General features: G+C 33.6%; 1 long non-coding RNA gene across 1 annotated transcript in view; it reads right to left on the bottom strand.

The window, feature by feature from the left end:
• LOC137862048 (uncharacterized) overlaps positions 1-4,431 on the bottom strand; it is a 36,509-nt gene extending 32,078 nt beyond the window's left edge. Inside the window, exon 1 of the long non-coding RNA XR_011100031.1 lies at positions 4,291-4,431. This is a non-coding gene — a long non-coding RNA (uncharacterized lncRNA). The remainder of the gene's footprint in view (positions 1-4,290) is intronic.
• Positions 4,432-16,698: the final 12,267 nt, after the last annotated feature.

Genomic DNA, 16,698 nt, shown 5'->3' with positions numbered 1-16,698 from the left:
CATACATATTGAAAGGAAATCTATCTGATCCATTCCTACTGTTATGTGAACTAAAAAAAAAATTGCATTAAGGAGGAAAAGAGATGGCGTGAGATGGTATGAAAGGACTTCAAGTGAGAAGCAACTGAGAAGCCGTTTTGGAGGGACTGAACAAGATGCAAAGAAAGTTTCACCACACAATGGCGCCACAGTTAATGTGAATTGCACCCTTATATATAACACTACAGCCAAAGATAATGTGTAAGTGGAAATCTCCAAGGTTAATCTCAGGGCTGTCTTAGGTAAAGTGAGATGTATACACTTTGATAGATTAACGCGTATGTGATCCAGGCACTATTCCATAGAATAGGGAAAGTCTAAGGAAGGGAAGAAAACCCACCATGATGTTTACTGCAGGACTTCCATTGAATAGTTTTAATTAAGAAGGCTGTAAAAAGAGAACCACCTCTGGTTTTAGTATAATAGCTCAGATGGAGTATTTAGAAAAGGATCTCAGAAGTTGTTTATATCAACAATAAATTTCTGAATCACTGTATGGGCAGAAGATGCTTTGTATTCCTGCACCAGATGAAGAAAGGGAAGGCAAGATGGTCAAAGTTCCCTTAATATTACAAACAATGGAAATAATGCTGAGGGGTCTTCCAGATTTACATCAATCTTACTACGTTCATTCATAAGGAATAGCTTCTGCCTTGATATCACATAATACTCTTTATAGGCGTCTGAGAAAAATGGTTTATAGACAACAGAAAAAATAAACATGATTTGAAAAATATGACATTAAAATAAAAGATTAGAAAAATGAGAAGATTAATGGGCTATACTAGATGACAAATTAGAAAGAATAATCTACTGTCAAGATAAAAACAAAATAACCTAATAAATCCTTTTGCAACTACGATAATTTTGTACAAAAGTATTTCATTAAGAAATAATTTTTCAGTGTTTTCAGTGTGACAGGAAGGAAAGCATCCCCTAAGAGCTCAACAAGGAGCTTTATAACAAGCTGGAGATCCAGGAGGACCACTGACTAATTCTTCTCATTTGGCAGATTTTATGAAGCTGAGGATGCTTATCTACCTTACAAAATGAAAAATGGGGCTAGGTTGAGTAAGTTTGCCAAAAAGGTGACACTTATGAAGTCTATCCTTTGTACAAAAACTGTAAGGTATAAACATGCAATGCAGCTTTGATGTATTTATCTTATATTACAACATGTTCTTACATGTGGAGGATTCATATGAAATACTTCATCATCACTGCATTCTACATCATTATAGACAATACTATTCAGAATGACTGTTATTTTGAAATTAACTCTGAGCACTTCTTGGTTTTGTTTCACCTAGACCATCCAGTCTGTAGCCAGAAGAGAAAGCAAGGAAAGTCAGTAACTACATAAGAATTGCCCATTTGATGAGGAAAAGAAAAATGATACACAAAACATTTACAGAACAGCTTAGTTCACATGAAATATTATTTAAGTCTTGTCTTCCAAATAGAAAGCTGACAAAACTGTATCAGTGAATGTTATGGCAGTGCAAAATCCATTACATTTAAAAAAAAAGTATTTATAATCATTCTTTGCAATAGTTTTTAAAACCTTACAGGCCCACCCCAGACAATCTCTGGGAAAATTTATATAATACAGCTAATATTACAATGTCTTAAAAATATTAGCTTGCTGGACAAATATGTACTTTTGGATAAACAGCACCTGACCTTACAACAGCCATTCTTCTAAATGTTACAGCACTACTAATATCGTTTCAATTAAATAAAAATTAAAGCTGAGAAAATATCACAAAAGGGTAATCTAATATTTGATCGTTAATGTACTTATGTAAAGTGATATTTACAACAGCATTTTGTGAACTGGACAATTTCTCTTAAAAAAAAATGTAGTTTTAATAAATTTTAGTACAGTGCACTTTCGTGGTCTGCATGTTATCCTCAGAAGGGTTGTCAAGCTTCATCTAAGATCAGTTCCTCAGTCTTGAGGATGAAGCTTTTTTACTGAACAAACTTGCACCTTTAGATCAGACTGAAAATTTCCTTTACTGGCCTCTCAAACTGGACAGAATATAACATACGAGATTATCATGGTATCACTGAAATTAATTTCATGATCTTTAAGGGACCGATTACTTGCTTCCCTTCCCAAATACCTAGATGAGCAATACTCAAAACCACTGAAATCCTTGAAAACCAGCAATTATGCCCATATACCTCGCAACTGAGAATAACTTACACAGATTAACTGGTTGTCTTCAAACAATATCCATTCCATTAAAGATAGATATACTAAATGGGGGAAAAAATAAAGAGAATGGTTGGTAGAACTGATTACCAGCGTTGGTGCTTCAGGAAATGAGGCAAATTTCTTTGCCTGTCTCTCTGTTCCTGCATAGTCTAAGCACAGATGGCCATGTGAGCTTTGGTGTGCTGAGACACAGCTACCCTGCAGACTGGTAGCAGCTAAGTGCAAGAAGAAACATAAACTACTAGTTTCTAAAGAATCACAATACTTTTATGACCTGTAGATACCTTTTCCTCTTATGCATTCAACTTAATTCTTTGAGTTACAGTAAGGCTTATATCTGCTCCTTAAGAGAATTATCTTCTTGAAATTAATTATATTCCAACAAAGCATTATTTTTTACTATGTGTTCTTAAGAATTTTCATTTGGTTATATAGATAGCCCAATTACTCAGATCAAAATAGAACTGTGTTTTGCTCTAAAGTTCCACAGAAAATGTAAGTTTAACATCATTACAATTAAAATAAAATGCTAGAATAAGCCTTTGCAGCACTAAGGTCTACAGAACTTTCAGACAGCAACCTTGATCTCTTTGCGCATTGAAGGTAATGATATACCATTTCTATCTAACGTTTGCATCTCAAAGAGTTTCTGTTCATAACAAACGAAATAGATCTCCTTAGAAAGGCCTGCCTTCGTATATTACGTTACTTGGTGGGCAGCCAGATGTTCTGTTCTACTAGAACACAGAGCATGCTGGCAACATGAACGTGTGCTTCAGAAATCAACATTCAAACGAGTAGGAAAGAATCTAATTAGACAGAAAGATATTAATTACCAGTATCCAGCTGAGAAAGCAGAGCTTTCCTTACTGCCAATATATAGCTGTTACAGTAAAGACTTATAAGTTTTTCTTGTGAAGCTTTCATTAAATAAATAATGTTAGCTTACAATATTGTTTACTTATAAATAGTAACGAACTTAGAAAAAATCATAACAGTTAAGTATACTAATATTTGCCTTTTTCATACATCATTCTCATTGATATGAACTAAGGACACATTATGTCCCTAAAGATTTCCTGCATTAACATCTCTGAATTTTTTGAAATTAAAATTTACAGCATATGATGGAACAAGTTACCAGAGTTGGCCAGACACCACTTAGGCTTAAAAAAAAAAAAGAAAAAAGAAAAAAAAAGTTTAGGATTTCCCAAGCCTTCAAAAACCATTATTGTGGGATATAATCAGGTATTTCTGAAAGCACAACTCTGTAACTGAAGTTTTCTTAAAATCCAACCTTTCTCCATTTGTCATCAAGGGAAGATGTATATATAGGGCCTGAGCTTAACAAGCTGTAGTTTATATTTTAACAGAAATGAAGATGACTCATCTACTTTACTAAAAAGGACAGTGAAATCTGAAAATGATTTTGACTTCACTGGAAGGATAGCAGGCACCATTTTCCCTTATGTAGAAATGATGACTAAGCTTATCCTTTGTATAGTGGAATGGATTTTATCTCTTCTTTTACACCAAGGGAGTCATGGCAAATACAGAAAAATTTATCCAGGAAGATAATGAGAGATTATAAGAAAGTACTGTCTTCCAGATAGCAGAGAACAGTAGAACTTAACCTCATCTAAATCTTAAGCATCATCTTTGAATTATCTTGGATGCCCAAGAAGCCTTTTTTGTGTTCCTAACGCAATGTAGTTCCGATATGATACAACATACACAGCTTTTCCTTACATTTTTAAACAAACAAAAAAAATAGGTTAGCCTAAATTCACTTTTTTTTTTTTTTTTTTTAATTTTAATTTTCCTCTTTTACAGACAAAGCAAACACACTGAGAAAGTAAAAGGAAGGTTTCACAGACAGGAAGAGCACTCCCTGTTGATCACTCACAGCAGATACAACACCCACATAAAGAGAAGGGTACTTAGCCAAGAATAGATGGCAAGTGCTCTCCTGTGACCATGGAATTGCATATATTTAGGATCCTTTTGCTTTATGTAGTTTATCAAACCTTCAGCTGCTAGTTTCTGAAACATCAGAGCTTTGTCACCCTCAGTTCAGTGGTGAGTCCTGCATAGTCTGTCTTGATCATTTAAATATGCAGATTTGTTCTTATTTAGTCAATTGTTTCCTATGTTTTATACTGTCAGACAATCTTCCTTCTGTCAAGACTACTAGCAAATTCTCTCTTTAGCATTTTCAAAGGCAAGAATGAAACTCCAGCTTCAGGTGAAGAATGAAGCAGCTTGTGGGAGTGCCAAGTTAATTAGAGCCAATTATAACTTGATTGACTTACCTTGGCATTAGAGTGACTAGGAATGTGTTAGATGGAAATTTTGCATCTATACACATTTGTGATTTATAGGAAGCTGTTTCACGGATTGCAAGGCTCATTCCATCTGCTAATTAAAAGAAGAGTGTCCAATTTAGGTTAGAAACTGTTTTCTTATCCTTGAAGAAACTGTCAAATAGTGTCAGAAAGACCAACCCTCACAAGCACAGCTGTTCTGCTTTTTCATGCCTCCCTTCCCCACCCCCTATCTTTTTTTTTCTTTGCATCGTCTCCCCAAATACTTTATAATTCTGAGCTGTATTTTAGACTGAAAACTGAAGTTGTTTCAGCATTCCTCACATAAACCTACCTTTAGGAAAAAAAAAAAAAAGGAATAAAAATCTAGTCATAATGAATAGAAAACCTATCAATTCTTTGGAGCAATCACACTTCTGGGGCTCTATAAAATATTAACAACTGTGACAACTTTCAGTATGTTTGTCATTTAGTCTTCATCTTCCATGTTCTTATCCATAAAACTGTTCATAATGTTTAGACTGTGGCTTTGTTTTAAGTAGTAAACCCTGGAATTCCTAACATGGCTTCGTCACATAGAATAATTCCTCTGATCTCACCTCACTCACAGAAGCAATTCTCATCGATGATCGTAATTCAATTCCCTTCAGAGAAGTAGGCAGTTTTTGATCCTCATTAGTCAATGGTGAGGATTGACTAACACAGGTCAGAAGGAATGTAAGTTGTTTTTAATAGGCAATAGATATTGAACGTAATTGTAGTAATAAACCCCGATTGTAAATGCATCAAGGGCAATATTGAGAATATGCTGTGTTTATTTTATTTTTATTTTTATTTATTTTTATTTTTTCGTATTATTACCTGCATCTTTCTATTTTCCCTGCTTTCTATTCAAGTTGCCTAATATTTCCTTTGCTATTCTGGTTTAGTGCTTTTAAATTCTGTCTTTTTACACTTAATCCATCTTTCTTTTCACTGACGGTTTTATTTGATTGGATTTATTTGAAAAACTAAGACCACTACTATTCTGTTGCTTTACATAATATACCTGCAATTTACTGCCATAAGATGAATTTGCTATAGTGAAACTTTCTGAGACGATTCTAATGGTTCTTTTCCACATAGTAGTTTAATGTGAAATAATTTTCTAAGATTAATTTTATGCATCATTTAGATGAGTTAAATCCCAAGTAAGGCAGCCCTTAGCTTAATTATTCTAAATCATTCCATAACTTTTATGTAACATAATAAATGTGGACTTTATTTGCTTCTGGGGAAATAGTTAAATTTTGCATACATTCATAACTAACCGAAGTACAAAGTAATTAAAGCTTTTCAGTGCTTTCTGATAAGCATTACCACGACATAGCAATTAAGCCCTCAAAAAATCACTAAGAAGATGCATGAAATTACAGTCTTTTAAAATCAGTATTAAAATGTGGAATCTGTTTAACTTTTTGTAGTGTACATGTGTGTGTATCCCAGGTGATGCCTGGAAATAAATGTATCAAAGTTCTAACAAAAAGGAACTCCTAAGTTTGGCTCCAGAGAATGGTTTTCAAAAGTTTAAATACAGTTTTCACCATTGGCAGCAGGAAAGATTACAGAATCTGTCATCTTGATGAATTCCCAGAATTGCTGCCCATTCTAAATATCCAATTTACCATTTTGCACACACAAAGTCTGCTAATGCTGCCCTGAGTATGCATAAATGGTGTCTGAAGCAGCTTTGGAAGCTCACACTATCTGGATGGGTGGCAGAAAGATCATAAGGTATTTCACATAGCAGTTACATTGATGGCAGCTCTAAGAATGATACAGCTATTGAGTGTAAGGTTGTATCTCACAGACTACAACTGGCAAGAATAGGTTTCAAGAAGCAAACATGTTACCCTGGGTTCTTTAATTATATATAATAAAATTAAAAATAAATATTAATCATATATTATATATAAGGAAAATCTCTTTTTTAATTGTTAAGGACTATGTAGAATTCATTTAAAAATCATGTCTAAAATGCTAAAATTTTAGAATGACATTGATAACAACCAGGCTTGGCAGCATGGCTTGTTATCACTATCCTTGCTTCTAGGAACTAAACACAGTAGCCATGTACGTCATTAATTTCAGCAAAACTGGGATTATTCTCAGACATTAGAAAAAAAGGCAGTGCATTGCTGTGTCAGTCTTTGTTTTTTCCACTTTTCTCAATAGCATCCATACTGCTGTAGCAAATTCACCTTGATGGCATGCCAGGACCCTTCTGGCATTAGTGTGGTAAAACTATTTTAAAATATTGGTTCTATGCCATAATTAGCACATAAAGTAAGAAAGAATCCAAAGTGTAAGACAAATCCTTAGTGTCTCCATGTCTCATGTCTATTACTTGAGTAATGCTTCAGTGCCTCTGAACTGGATTAGACTGTCAACTATCTCTATTTATTTATTTATTTATTTATTTATTTATTTATTTATTTATTTATTTAACCAGTATTCAAGCATTACAAACCAGGACTAATTCAGAAATAAGATGAGCCTTATTTTGGGGGTAGTGAAACACACCAATATCATTAATACCTCATTTCTTTACGCTCATATTTATATAAAAGACCATGACACCACAAAAGGTAACCAAAAGCAGCAGTTCACAAAGCATACTTAGTTTCTCATCACTAATGTAAATTTAGACTGAAATCTTCCTTGCTTCCTTTTAAGACTAGGCATATATTGTAAGTCCTCCCCTCTGCCCCTTTTCTGAAAGTGTCCTACTCCTGAATACCCGTCACACTCCTCCTTTTTGCATTGAAAAAAATAGTTTGGGCTGAAGTAGCAGTTAGCGAGCACAGCACCAGAATAAAAAACAACAACAACAAAACCCACACCAGATTAACTGCAATTCTTTCAGAGATGTAAGGCTAACAGATCTTTAGCATTTATAGAAATGTTTCCAAGCCACTAACACTAAAAGATTATTGAAACAGAAAATATCATCCTTCTATTCTCAGTACTGACTTGCTGAATAAAAGATATGTATTCTCATTTTAGCATTATTAAAAAAAAAAAAAAAAAAAAAAAAAGACTAGTAGACTAGTAAATGACTAAATGAAAGTAGTATCCAGAAGTAATACACACATGAACATAGAACAGGTTTGATCAGAAACATACATAAACACCTACAATGTCAGAAAGTTAGACTTGAAAATTATGTATTACAGATCTTCATTTCACCAGTGGTGGAAACATTTTTGAAAGAAAATAGCATTCTGTGAATGCCTCTGATATTACTTCAGTTTCATATAACTGCAAAAAGTATATACATTATATGACTTAATGAAAGGATATAACAACTGTGCTGTTAAATGTACAGTACAGTGCAAGTTTGGTCCATCTTGTAGCCAATAAAAACATGAAATACTGAAAAGGTCATCCATTTCAACCCTCTCCCACAAAATTAGCAAAGAAGAGAAGAGCAGTAAACAAAGAAGAAAAGTAAAATTTTCAGTAATCCATTTATAGAATATTGAAAAGGTCACAACAATATTGTATACTCTCTTAATTCTTTGAATATACGAGGCTTTAAAATTCCAATATCTCACTGAAGGTTGTAATGAGAACATAACAGAAATGTGAACCTATTATTTTGACAGTGATTTTAATGAGAATGTGAAATGCTATAAACTTAATGTACTTGAAGTGAATCTGTCATCTTATATTTATATAATGATATAAATAAAAATAATATACATAGGCACATGTATAGACAAATAGATACCACAGATTTTATCTATAAAAAACAGTGTTGCAGAAACACTTTGCTTTCAATTCTAGCTCATAAGATAAAATACAGTTTAATAAAAAGTCTTAAAAAGACTTTTGAACACTGAAGTGTTTCTTTCCTCATATTCTTTGCTACCTTACTGTAGGTCTGCAATTTTGTGACTCAATTAAACCCATTTATGAAATGATAACAGATCCCTCCGCTAGATGATTTTTGTACAGATCAACACTTAAAGTTGCATAATATTCAGTTCCTCCATTTTTATTTGCATCCTCTTTATCTTTAGGGATTCGTATATCTGTAGTGTATCGTGTCTACATTCATTTCTTGAAGACTTTTACAGTTTGGGAGTTTTAGAAGATGGTGGAAGATTAAGAAATGTAGTTTAGAATGAATCCAGAAAAGGGCCATGAAGATGACTAGGGGGCTAGAGCACCTCTCCTATGAAGAAAGGCTGAGGGAGTTGGGGTTTTTCAGCATGGAGAAGAAAAGGCTCTGGGGAGACCTTTTAGTACCTAGAGAGGGCCTATAGGAAAGCTGGGGATGGACTCTCTCAGGGAGTGTAGTGACAAGACAGAGGAGAATGGTCTTAAACCAAAAAAGGGTAGATTTAGATCGGATATTTGTAATAAATTCTTTATTCAGAAGGTGATGAAGCACTGGAAGAGGTTGTGCAGAGAAGTTATGGATGCCCCATCCCTGGAAGTGTTCAAGACCAGGTTGGATGGAGCTTTGAGCAACCTGTTCTAATTAATGCAAGGTGTCCCAGCCTGTGGCAGGTGGTCTTTAAAGTCCCTTCCGTCCAAAACCATTCAGTGATTCTATGATTAATGATCTGTTTAGATGGCCTTTGCAGCTAGAATTCACTAATGAGTTTGGGCAAAATGACTTTTCCTCTGCTTTCATATTAATAAATCTATTATTTAGATGATGCTCAACTCTGTGGCAACTCTTAGTGTTAGACAAATTCCATTAAGAAGTTCATAGAACATTACAGTTACATAGAACATACAGTACAGACAGTTACAGAGACTAGCAATAAACTGCTTGTTTAGCCTTACCTGAGGCCAAGATTATTTTTAATTTTAAAGTAAACAGCTAGTGTTGCAATCACATAGCAGAATTAAATGAAAAAGAGACACTGTCACTTACAGACAGTAACTGGCTCCTACTTTTATACAAAGGCACATACTGTGGAAGCCTCATTTTCATTATGGTTAGGTAAAGAAGATACTCATTCAAAAATTCTTAACCTTCTATATTTAGTAAATTGATTAGAAAAATGACATAGCTAACAGGATAAATGTGATCATTTAAATAGCATGAGCCTCTCATTTATACTTTTCATGATTATATTGCTTTTATTTTCTGACAAGGTGACACATACAAGTACCCAAGCTACAATCCTGTAAATTTGGCTTCAAGTCCAAATTGAAAGCCTAATGAATATCACTCAGATTGACTTCCTATTCTTGAATGGAGCCATCTCAAAGCAATCATTCCATACTGATGGAATCATACCATGCTAAAGGTATGACTGATTAAAAAAAAATAATCTTCAAATACCTGAGGTATGATTTTATTTTTTGTCTCCAGAAACAGTGAATTTATGGTATTTGGCAAAAACTAAGCACAAAACAAATATGAGTGAATGTAAGTAGAAAATTAACTTGAGCACTTACTCCCCCAAAGGTTGTTTTGAATGCACACAAGTCTACAAACATTTGTCTTTACTGTTTCCTTCTCTCATAAGTATTCCTAAATAAATTACTTTTAAAGAAAGTCTACGTAACAAATTTCACCACACTAGAAGAATACTCATGACTAGAGCACTTCTCTAATTTTTCTCTATATATGTTTTACAATTTGTGGTCTTCTCTTGCAGAGTCCTTTTTATGAATTTGACATCTGACATTACAAATGTAAGATTATTTGACTAAGCATTTGTTCATATTATATTTCTATCTCTTTTTCAATTATAATCTTGTTTCTACTGAGGATATCTGATTTTCCCCTCTCTTCATTACAACTTAAAATTCACTTTTCATTTCCATTCTCAGTGCTTACCTGAAATTGCTATTCATGCAATCATTCTTGGTCTGTATCCTTGCTTGCTCAAAAGTCTACATAAGCCCAATGCAAATGAATTTTAAGAACAGCCAAAGAAATTCCTTGGACATTCTGAATAGACATGTAAAAAATACTATCTTGCAGTATTCACTCTGTGATATTTGTAATCATTCTAAGACTACTAATGTGTTAATCACATTGATCCACAATATAAAAACTGCCAGGGGTGATTATTTATTGAGATAGAGAGCCACTGTATTTGAAACAAGAATAAAAGGATGGTGAAGATTTTTGCCTCTTTACAAATGTTTCTGTGACAAATTTCTTCCGCAGCCATAAAGTAGTGCATTAATGGATATGTGCAAGGAAGCTTTTCCAATTTCTCTCTGCATTATATATGTCTTCACTGTCATTAGTTCTCCACTTTGATGAATATTAAAATTTAAAACAAAAGACTTCCTCCTTGTTTTAACCTTGAAGTTATCTATTACTGTTGTGCTGATGGATAAGCCTTTGAAAAAACTGTTCAGATGAACTTTTGGGTTAAATGTGTGAGAAACAACTGCTAAAGAAAAGCTGTTGTAGCACTGTTCCATCCTTGATTTATTCTGTGGAATAAGGAATACTTAGAAGTGTAAGTCAAACCAAGGAAAAAAGTATTAGGTCTCCTTCCTGTCAAAGCACAGTTTGACTAGTAAAGACCTTTTTCCACCCAAAGTTCTTTTATTTAAGTTTCTCTTCTAAATCCAAGCCTAGACAATAAGAATCTACACAGGAACAATTATGAGGGGATGTAAGCAGCACAGCAAATGATCTGAAGTTGAATTTGGTAGTTAAAAAAAAAAAAGAAAAAAGTATTAAGTCAAAATAGGGAGAACAAGAAAAAAAGAAAGAATGAGCTCTTGCCAGATCTAAAATGTTTTTCCTGGAGGAGGAATTTTATTCCTTTATTAGTGGAAAATAGGAAATCCAAGAAAATCTGTATTTAAAGAATCTGCAGAAAAAAAAATATTCCAACAACCTTATACCTTCATTCCCTTATTTTTGTACATGGGGTTATCTGCAAATAAACGTAAATTAAACGTAAATTAATCTTAAACATACTATGCCCTTTCAAAACAGTTTGACTCAGTGTCTCATTCTAAAGTCTCACCTATTCTACTTTCCAAAAGGTAGCAAAAATACTAGCAAAAATAAGACTATCTACTTTCCTGCATTTCTCTCTCTTGAAAGTCCAGAATTATTTCTGAATTTGACAGTATACAGATGATAATAAATATAAACATCTATAAACATCTAAATGTAGCCTTAAATATAATGTAATAAGACACAGGTTCTAGCTGGGTTTGAAGTTCCTTTGACTCTTCTGCACAAAATCTGTTATCCATCCAAAGAAGCTTGCTTCTTTGCAAAACAAAACGTTTAAGACAACAAAAAGCAGCAGTCAAAAGTCATTATGACAAGCTATAATCAAATATCATCTTTTAGTTACTCAGGTATTTCAGTCACAGTTAAATTTTGAATTAAATGCTGCCTTCACAGAATCACAGAATTTCTAGGTTGGAAGAGACCTCAAGATCATCGAGTCCAACCTCTAACCTAACACTAACAGTCCCCACTAAACCATATCCCTAAGCTCTACATCTAAACGTCTTTTGAAGACTTCCAGGGATGGTGACTCCACCACCTCCCTGGGCAGCCTGTTCCAGTGCCTAACAACTCTTTCAGTAAAGAAGTTCATAAGTTTCATGTTTCTCAAGAAAGTCCCTGATGACCAAGATACAGAAAAGAAGTCTGACAGTGCAATAAAATAAAAGCAACTAAATAGGCATGTGTAGACCTATGGTAAAAATATCACGGATCATTGCATACTTTGTTAGCTATGGAGATGAAAACTGCCACGAATATATCAAAATATTTGAATATCCACAATTGTCTTTAAAAAATGTTTGCAGCAGGTTTACAAATAAACAGACTACCACGTTATTCATAATATAACGACACCAAGAAATAATATAAACGTCACCAAGAAAGTGCTAAGTTTCTCTTTTAAGAACACTTGCTAGAAAGTTTTCCCTTTTCCTATAGGAAATAAGAAGACCAATGATGTATATAGAAATGCTTGACTTAGCTTTACTTATTAAGTACATTGTGGTGTTACCTAACAAAATAAATAAGTTAAGCATGACTATTGTCACAAGCCTTGAACTTAAATATGTTTTTCCAGTATAGAAAAAATTACATTTTTTGTACAACATCAGTAGAAATGGTTGCTCCTCTGAACAAGTAGTGAAACTGAACTTTTCACTGACTGAAAACAAACAAATAAACTTGAATTTACAAGAATCTACTGGATCTCTAATATTAGACAAGTACAATTACTGGGTCATTCTCTATAGAATTGATTTATAGATGGAAGAATTCCTCTATTTTCTCACTACAAGTTATATAAGTGAAATTTACCTGTCAGATTATTCAAAATTAACCATAAAGAATGATTGGAATTTGGATGTGGAGCTGGAATCATTCACAGAACTACTAGTAGAATACTAATGAGAAATGTAAGCTGTGACAAAAAAAAAAAAGAGGAATATCTCTATTATTACTGATTACTTCATTTCAGTACCCATTGGGCATTGCACCTACTTAACAAAGCTACAGGAACACTAGAAGTGTATTGGTTCCACAGCTAAAAATTGTCAATGTAAAAACAAAAGCTGAGCCCAAAACAAACATTATTATGGTTGCCTATAGTTCTTTCATAGCACATGCAAAACATGCTAATATTGGCATTATAAAAAATAAATAAATAAATAAATTAGAATAATTTTTACTTACTAAACAAATTCTACTTTAAAAGCACACTAAACAGCTTCTTTGGCATAAGCACAGAAAGAACTACAACATTTTTATAGCAATCATTTTTATTCTCACAAATGACTGTCTGTACTTCATTTTGTGAATAAATTCAAAGAGATGTATGAAATAATGCTGCAAATTGTTGTGTGCATATGTAGAAGCTCTCCCAGAATATAAGAGTGAAGGAAAAGTTGAAAAATGATAATAATAACACTCTAAAAACCACAAATAAGATTTAATAGTACCTTAGTCTGAATTATCTGATGCACTGAAAAATATATGCAATGCTTACTTCACTTTCAGTGCCTGTTGCTTTTTTTAATAACCTGAAGAAGATATATAAAATTTCTAGAACATATATATATATTTTTTAAATCTCATTTACCATTCTCTCTTAAAACTACCCAGTAAAGTTACACTTATTAGATTTAACAGCATGTATCACATCCAAGTATATGCAACTTATAATTTTAAATGCAAATATTTACTATAAGCATAGCTGCTGAGAAAAAGAGGGAGGGAAGGAGATCAAATCAACTCTTAGCCTCTAAGCACTGTTCTGACAACTACATCCTGCAAGATACCAACCATTGCCCCCAGTTTGGTAAACTTTGTTAAAGAGATTTACTTTTCTCCTGCCGCAAATGTTATATAGCCTTGACTAATGGAGATGCATTTAAAGACACAGAAAAGGTTTGTGCAAAATCTTATAAATCTTCAACTGTGGCAGCCAGAGAAAGAGATTAGACTTCTATTCTGCACATCTGAGAGTTAAACAGTTTAAACTACTTAGATATTCTGTTACCAGATTTACTTTTAAAACAATTTCCTGATCTATTATTCATTTATTTATTTATTTTCCCAAAGCCTAAATTACATTTGCTCCTTTGGTTATTAGCAGTCCTTCTAACTTTTGTTTATCTGTCTAAACCAACAGGCATTGCTTTCACCAGTAAATAATATCCTTTCTCTCATTCTTCTGTTTGCTGAAAAGCTGACTCATCTCACTGAGGTCTAGGCAACTATATCACACTAATAGACCACTCCACTTATTCAACAATGTTTGGTTTTTAAGAAAGAGAGCCTGCAACTTTTCCTGTTGGGATTTGTCTTTAGGCACCTACAAAATTATGTGTTTTGCTCTGCACATGGCTATATGTGTTTATGTATTCTTCCTCTCCCCCACACCCCCATTTTCTTCAAGTTCCTACTCACAAGAAAAGTTATTCTTATAAATTTCTGTCCATAGTGTGACCTTCCATGCCCAAACATATACTTGTCTAGTCAATGCTTCATTTTTACTTGAAAAGATCTATTATATATTACCTAATATTGTAAAGCAAGAGAAGGCCTTGCCTAAATCACAATTTCTGTGTTTTGGCAGAAATAATGCTATCTGTGATGAAATTCATTTCAACAATACTACTCTTGTCAGAACTGTAAGAACACAGAAGGAATTCTATACAATAAATATTCTTCTGAACTTCTAAAGAAAGTGGAAGTAAACACAGACTTCCTACACAGCACCAGGCACATCATGGGTTTTCTAAGTACCGAATCACCTTTACACCCACGTTTCCCAGTGAGCTCAGAACATGATGCTCAAATGTTTGGACATAAATGACTAGTAAAAGTTTTGACCGTATAATTTTTTTTATTTTTAATCAAAACAGCAAACAAGTGCCCCCCATCCTGATCGTCCACTCTTATTGCAAGATGGTAAGTATACAGAAAATCTGTTCATTTTAATTTTGTCAGGACTGCTTATCCCACTAAAACATTCAATTTCTTTGGTGCAGAAGTTTCACTGAATTTTCTACTCCACCTTTCTCTCATAAAAAAAAAAAATAAAAAATTAATATGCTTATAAGACACTATCACAATTTTGGCTGACAAAGACATCAGAGTCATTACAAAAACCAATGGCCTTACAATGATATTCCATGCAAAACTAAATTTATTCACTGCAAGATTAGATTATTTTTTTTCCCCTCAGATACTCATGTACTCTTGGAAACAACCTGAGAACAGTTTGAGTACAAGAGTTCTTGGAGGTTTCCGTGAGCTGTAAGTAGGAGCTGAATCAAAGAAAAGAAGTTTCTCTTCACAGCAGAAACCTTTAGATCTAATATAAGGTTATAATAATCTTATTCTGATTTATTTGGTACTTGATGCAGTAAGATGGATATGAATGTGTTTTCCCACACTTTTACTACAGCAGATGTTACCCTAGTTTTAGTTGTTATTCAAAATCTTAAGGTCTATTTTATTTAAACTGTACTAGGTTTATGAAAGCAATGCAGACTGTGAGTTGTCCATGGACCATCTCCCAGGGAAGCCAGTTCCTAGGCCAGCTTAATTTTGTTATGGAACAATCCCAAATACAACCTAAGAAATAGCTATAATCTAGTGCACTCTTCATGTGCATTCTTCTCATGTGGCAAGTCTTAATCTTGTTCATTGCTTACTCACGGGATAGTACATTAAGAAGTTGTTTTTTTTATTTTCCACCTCCAAGAAATCTAACAGCAATGATGAATACAGAGGCCAAAGGTCCCTTGGATAATTCTCTGAACCTGCAGGCTATTGCTCCTTGCCATCATGCAAAGATTGTGTGTATGATCTATTGCAGATAAGATGCATGCAAAAACAATTCATGTGTATGACTGTTTAAACAAACTTGAATCTATAGTCACCATTAATAATGACAGCCACCACATGGAGGTGCCTAAGGCATTCTTCACAAAGGTCAGTCACAAAGCACATTCCAATTCACTGCTTTTTACTTTTGCCGTTGCCTTCTAGCACAAATCCAATTACTTCTGTTTTGTATGTCAGTATCTTCATCAGCAACACACAGCAGAAAGCAAAATATACACAGGTGACACTTTCTTAGCTGTAGGCAGATCTGATTAATAATGCAGGGCTGAAATCAACTTCCTTCTTCATGTCAGGAAGACTTCCTATGTAGCAAAAAATTCCCTTTCTAATGCTGTTAATTAACATTGCAACCATCACTGAGCATGCTGAAATCTAACGCACTTGTTAGGCTCTAGTAGCCATCCATCCATGTCCTATTATCCCTGTAAATATAATTACATATGATTTGATATTAACAACCACATATTTATCTATTTAGATAGGAAATGCACCTACTGCTGTAGTACCAGCTAGTCAGAAACGTTCCTGTTTACTTCAGTAAGGTTGCATGTATATAAGTAAGAGGATTTTAAATATAAGTTCATAACTTAAAAACATGACATTTGAAAACACTTGTGATTTTGAACAATACTGAGAAAAATGATTAATACTGAAAATGTTTCTTCTTCTTGCTAGCCACATTTCTCACATATACAGCCATAACGAATTAAAACATCCATCGGTATAAACAAGTTGTTAAACAA

This window comes from Anas acuta, chromosome 10 (genome assembly GCF_963932015.1).
Source record: "Anas acuta chromosome 10, bAnaAcu1.1, whole genome shotgun sequence".
NCBI classification, from domain to species: domain Eukaryota; kingdom Metazoa; phylum Chordata; class Aves; order Anseriformes; family Anatidae; genus Anas; species Anas acuta.
Note: the sequence above shows the minus strand (reverse complement) of the source record. Positions and strands in the feature narration are given on the sequence as shown.